The sequence below is a fragment of the Elephantulus edwardii genome, unplaced genomic scaffold, assembly GCF_000299155.1.
Source record: "Elephantulus edwardii isolate Elephantulus edwardi_28Jun2011 unplaced genomic scaffold, EleEdw1.0 scaffold00012, whole genome shotgun sequence".
Taxonomy (NCBI): Eukaryota; Metazoa; Chordata; class Mammalia; order Macroscelidea; family Macroscelididae; genus Elephantulus; species Elephantulus edwardii.
The window spans coordinates 5,307,628-5,314,484 of NW_006399762.1; positions in this window are offsets into that span (position 1 = coordinate 5,307,628).

Sequence of the window (6,857 nt, forward strand, 5' to 3'; positions counted from 1 at the left end):
TGCATACAAGGTAAAAGGAAGTCCAGTGAATACCACTATCATTCAAATATATGCACCAAAGAGAAAGAAATAGAAGATTTCTATCAACTTTTGCAGGAGCTAAAGAAGAAGAAATAAAAGATTTCTACAAACTTTTGCAGTCAGAGGTCAATTAAATTAAGATGCATTAATAATAATGTATGAATGATATGCAAAAGTTGGGAATAGAGAAGAAGGATCAGTAGTTGGAAAACATGGACTTGAAGACAGAAATGAAGCTGGAGATAGAATGGTAGAATTGTGTAAAATCCAATGATCCAGTCATTGAAAATACTTTTTTATAAGAAATATAAATGCAGGCTATACACATGAATTTTACCTGATGGCATGTATAGGAATCAGATTGATTACATCTGTGGGAAGAACTGCTAGAGAAGCTCAATATCAGCTGTGAAAAGTAGGCCTGATGCTGATTGTGGGAGAGACCACCAACTACTCAGAAGCAAGTCCAATTTGAAGTTAACGACAATTAAATCAAATCTATGGGAACCAACATTTGACTTTGAGTCTATCCCACCTGAATTTCAAAACCATCTCAAAAAAAAAATTAAAAACAAACAAACAAACCAAAAAACAAACCATCTCAGGGACAGGTTTGAGGCCTTGAACATTAATGAGTGAAGACCAGTTGAGCTGTGGGAGGATATAAAGAATATCATCCAGGAAGAAAGCAGGGGATTTTTACAAAGACAGAGGAGGAAGAAAAGACTAAGATGAATGTCAGAAAAGACTCTGAATATCTCAATAGAGCACCAAGAAGCAAAAGCAAAGGAAAGAAATCAATATATTAAGGAGCTTAATGGAAGATTTCAAAGGGCAGTGTAGAAAGACAAAGTAAAATATTATAATGAAATGTGGAAAGAACTGGAGTCAGAAAATCAAAGAGGCCGGACTTGCTCAACATTTCTTAAGCTGAAGGAATTGAAGAACAAATTCAAACCTCTAGTTTCAATACTTAAGTATGTTTTGTTGTTGTTGATTGCAGTCAAGGAGAGCACAACTCATAGCAACCCTATGAACAAAAGACCTAAAGCCTTTCTCTAAGTAAGGTCATTTCTCCAAGTTCATATAGGTTCCAGAGGTATGTGGTTTAGAAAGCGGATGCCACTCCTGCTTCCAAACCTGTCTTAAACTGGGAACTGCACCAAACACTGTGAAAAAGGATGCTTTGGGCAGAATATTAAATGATCCTGGAAGCATTAAAAGAAGAACATGGGATAAGTATACAGAGTTATTATACCAAAGAAGAAAATTGTCAGACATAGAAGAATTTCATGAAATAACGTATGAACAAGAACCTCTGGTGATGAAGCAAGAAGTTCAAGCTGCTCTGAAAGAACTGGCAAAAAACAAGGCTCTAGGAACTGATGGTATACAAATGGACATATTTTGACAAACAGATGCTGCCCTGGATGTGCTCACCAAGTTGTGCCAAGAAATCTGGAGGACAACCACCTAGCCAACTGACTGCAAGAGAGCTATATTTGTTCCCATTCTAAAGAAAGGTGACCCGCCAGAGTGAGGAAATTATCAAACAATATTATTAATATCATTTGCAAGCAGAATTTAGCTGAAATTTATTTAAAAAATGACTGGAACAGCACATCAACAGAGAACTGTCAGAAGTGCAGGCTGGGTTTAGAAAAGGCCATGGTACTAGAGATATTATAGCTAATATTAGATGGATCTTGGCTGAAAGCAGAGAGTACCAGAGGAATGTCTATCTGTGTTTCATTGACTATGCAAAGGCATTTGACTGTGTGGATCACAACAAACTCTGGCTAACTCTGAGAAGAATAGGAATCCTAGAACATTTGGTCATACTTATGAGAAGCCTAAACTTGGACCAGGAGGCCGTCGGAGCAAGGAAAGACTGCATGGTTCAAAATTGGGAAGGGTGTAAGCCAGAGATGTGTCCTATCTCCATACCTTTTCAATCTATATGCAGAACACATGATCCAGGTGGCTGGACTATATGAGGGAAAAATGTGGCATCAGGATTGCAAGAAGACTTATCAACAATTGGCATTATGCAGATGACACAACCCTGCTTGATGAAACCGAGGAGGACCTCAGTTCTGCAGATCAAGGACTGCAGCCTTCACTATTGATTGAAGCTCAAAACAAAGATTCTCAGCACTGGGCCTAATGTCAGCATCATGATAGATAGTGAAGAGATTGAGATCATTAACAGCTTCAGTTTGCTTGGCTCCACAATCAACATTCTTGGTACCAGCAACCAGGAAATTAAGACAAGTTATACTGGGAAAATCTGCTGTCCGAGATTTCTCCAGAGTACAGAGATGCAATGATGTCAGTCTAGAGACTAAGGTGTGCCTGATCCAGGACATGATCTTTGCGGTTATTTACTATGCGTCTGAGAGCTGAACAATGACTAAGTATGGCAGAAGAATTAATACCTTTGAGTTGTGATGCTGGGAAAGAGTCTTAAATTTACCCTGGATCACCAAGAAAACAAACATGTCTGTTTCCCAGCATCACAACTCAAAGGTATCAATTGTGAACAGATTTTCAGAGGTCTATACAAATAATTTTCAGAAGAAAAAAGATTCTGGCCCTTGCTGTAAAACTGAATTTAGGCAAATTCAAGGATTGCAAAACCATCTTGTTCTTGTTGCTGTTATTACAGTCAACTCCGTCTCATGATAAGTCCCTGTTCTGACAACAGAACTGAATGTCCTGCACAATCTTCAAGATCATTATTATGTTTGAGTCCATTGTGTCCCTTCAATCTAAAGAGCTCATCTTTCAACACCATATCACATATTTTTTGTGACTGATAAGATTTTTACTGACTAACTTTCATAACTAGATCACCAGACCTATTTTCCTAGTCTGGAAGCTGCTTTGAAACCTGTCTATCAGGGATGTTCCTACTGGTAGTTGAAATACTTATGACATAACTTCCAGCTCTACAATAACACACACAGGTGGTGATAAAAATATTTACAAGGACAAAATGAGATGGAAAGCCATGAGTTATGTGATCAGGCAAACTTTGTTTCCCATCTCATTTCTACCACTTTGAAGTTTATGTTGAGGAAACCTCTCAACATAATGAGCCCTATTTCCATTTCCTTTTATTACACACTGAAATAAAATAACATTAGAGAAGGAGATATAATGTTATATACAATGTCTAGTATAAGAGCAGTTGTGTTTTGAACATATACTATTTTTTATTTCTCCAATAAATAATTTTCTGAGTTAAACACACTACATACAATTGTATTGTTTTTGTTGTTATGTGCCATCGAGTCACTTGCGACTCATAGTGACCCTATATACAACAGCCCTAAACTCTGCTCTGTCTTGTGCCAATTGCACCGTCTCTGACACTCCCATCCCGATTATCCCAGTCACTGAATCAATCCACCTCATAGAGGGCCGTCCTCTCCTGCGCTGTCCCTCCACCCTCCCAAGCATGATGTCCTTCTCCAAGGACCGGTCTCTCCTCACAACATGTTCAAAATATGTTAGACGGAGCCTCAGAATCCTTGCCTCCAAGGAGCCACCCGGTTTAACCCTTTCCAGGACAAATCTGTTTGTTTTCCTAGCAGTCCATGGTACTCTCAATACTCTTCTCCAGCACCACAGCTCAAAGGCATCAATTCTCCTTCTATCCTCCTTGGTCATTGTCCAACTCTCTGATGCATAACAAGTGATTGCGAAGACCATTGCCTGTATCAGACGCACCTTAGTCTACAGAGAGACACCATTGCTCTTCAGTACTTTGGAGAGGTCCCTAACAGCAGACTTTCCCATGGCAATGCGTCTTTTAATTTCTTGGCTGCTGGTGCCCAGAGTGTTGACTATGGAGCCAAGCAAACTAAAGCTGTGAACAATTTCAATCTCTTCACCATCCATTCTGATTGCGTTAAGTAAGAATATTTAATAAGGGAGAAATATATAGTAATACATTAAAAAATCAACTGCCTACAAAAAAAAACACATGATCTACAATTTTTTAAAGCAATATATAGCAGTGACTCATTACTAGAAAACTCAAAAAAGAAGAGAAGAAATGGAGGTGGGGGTTTTCTACCAGAGCAAAATATGTTAACAATGATAAATAAAGATACACACAGACATGCTTCATATACACATTAAGGTATCTGCATATGTTGCTATGCATCAGAAAGCTGGACCATAACTAAGGATGACAGGGGAAGGAATGATGCCTTTGAGTTGTATGTAGTGCTGGAGAAGAGTATTAAATACTATCAACATACATACATGTTGTTGAACTTACACATGTTATGGCTGTTAAGTGTTGCTGATTCACTTCCAACTCATATTGACCTTACATACAAAAGAATACAACACTGTCCTGTCTAGTTCCATCCTTACAATCACTGCTATCTTTGTGTCCAGGCTTGCAGCCACTATACCAACACATCTTAGTGAAGATCTTTCTCTTTTCCCTCATCTCTGCTAAGTGTGATATCAAATTCTTCAAGGATTAGTTTATGCGACAACATGTACAAAGTATGTGAAACAAGTCTCACTGCCCTTCTTTCTATTGAATATTATGACTGTACTTCTTCCAAGGTAGATTTAATCAAGACCATAATTCAATTGCATAAATTCTTCTATAATCTTTACTCACTCCTCAGATTTTTCCATGAATATGTGTTGACTAAAAATATTATGAGTTCAGTCATATGAACCCTCACCCTCAAGGTGGCATCATTGCTTTCTGACATTTTAGAGAAGCCTTTTGCTGTGGAGTCATACAATGAAAAATATCCTTTGACTTCTTGACTATGAGTTCCATGAACATTGGTTCGTATAAAAGGAAATCCTTGGTAACATCTATGTTTTCTCCATTGACCATGGTATTATCTATTGTTTCAATTCTGAATATTTTTGTTTTCTTTATGTAAGAAGGGAGCACTGGTGATGTAGTCTATAGGAAGTTGCACTATTGTGCTTCTGGTGGTTCAGACTGACCAGCAACACTGCAGGAGATGGATGGGTAATCTGTACAACTTGCAACCTGTGAAAAAACACTAGTGGTCAGTTGTGAGCTACTTTTGACTCAATAGCAATGGTTTGAGTTTGGCTTATATTGAAATATAATCCATACTGAAGGTCGTAATCTTTGACCTTTTTAGCTTTCAGTAATCAATGTAGTTACATCTGTGTATTTCTATTTGAATCTTCCTTCAATTCTGATGTTGTGTTCTATTTCATAGAGTCTAGCTTCTCAGATTATTTAATCCGTTTACAGAATCAACATGTATGTTGAAAGAATACACTTGTGACATATATTATTGTTGTTGTGTGCCATCGAGTTGCCTGTGACTCATCGTGACCATTATGTACAATATCTCTGAACCTTGCCCTATCTTGAGCCAATTTCATTTTCTCTGGCACACCTACCCCCATTATCCCAGTAATTGAATCAATTCATCTCACCTCTTTCTCTCTTGGGCTGTCCCTCCATCCTTCAAAGTACGATGTCCTTCTTCAATGAAAACATCCCCAAAGTATGTGAGATTGAGCTCAAAATCCTTGCCTCCTTGGTTTCACCCTCTCCAGGACAGACCCATTTGTTCTCTCAGTGGTCCATATATATTCTGCAACAAGACTCAAAGGCATCAATTCTACTTCTATAATCCTTGGTCATTGTCCATTGCTCTAATACACAGAAAGTAGTTGTGAAGACCATGGCTTGGATTGTATAGTCAATAAAATGCAGCTAAATGTCTTTGTGATATTGTCTGCTTTCAACAAAGAATCATCTGATTTCAGCTTACTCCATGTCCTATTCTGACTTCTGCTTGAATTTCTGGGCATTATCTGTTGATATACTGCTGCAGAAGTTTTTTATTTTCTTCCACAAAATTTTACTGGCACATGATGGTAATAATGCTGTTGGATTTAATGGAAGTCTAAATTCCTATTTTCCTCCTTCTTTTCCCTAATTGCAGCTTAATTCTCAAAGTTATTGATATAGGTTCCCAAATCTACTTACCTAAATATTGTAGTTAAAAATATCAGAAAACTTGACAAAATCAGTGATTATAAAAATACCAGCAGCAATGGAAACAAAAGCACATTTCTGTACCATATGCAGATGAAACAATGAGATTCAATGCATCATTGCACCTGGGTAGCAATGTCAATTCTAACCGGAACTCATTAGAAGACTCAGAGTTAATTAACATAGTGTTTTAAGTGTATTTTTGTGGTTTTAACTAACTACAGAAATATTTTTATAAAGACAGATATAGCTATATCTGCTAAAACTCTGCACAAAAGTTTGATAAGCCACCATTTAGGTGTTTTGTCCTCTACCAATGTCACACAGTATGTTGTACAGCTCCTCACTCTCCTGATGACATCATGGATAGAACTCAGCCAGATATCTAATCTTTGGTCTCACTCTGGAATATTTCAGATGATGTTTGGCCAATAGCTATTCTTTCTGGATTTTAGTAGTTTCTGTATGCTTGGGAGACTGGTAGCTACATTGAAAACAAAAGTTGGAGAGAGATTAGTGGTGTTTGGATACTAAGCACTTTCAGTTTAAGTCCACTTCTCCATTTATCACCAATTGTCACTGATCTCCCAAGTCTTGGCCTTCATGCATTGAGTGATGCCTGCCTTTTTTTTTTTTTATTAAATTTTATAAGTTTTCATGAACATTTACAGAGATTTCGGGTTTTCATTCATTCATTGTTGCACTGTTTTCTCCACTCTCATCCCCAGTTCGTTCTTCTTTCCCCTCCCCCAATGTCTGTTTTAATTGTCCAATTGCCACAGTGCTTGTCAAAGCCAGTTCTGATTAA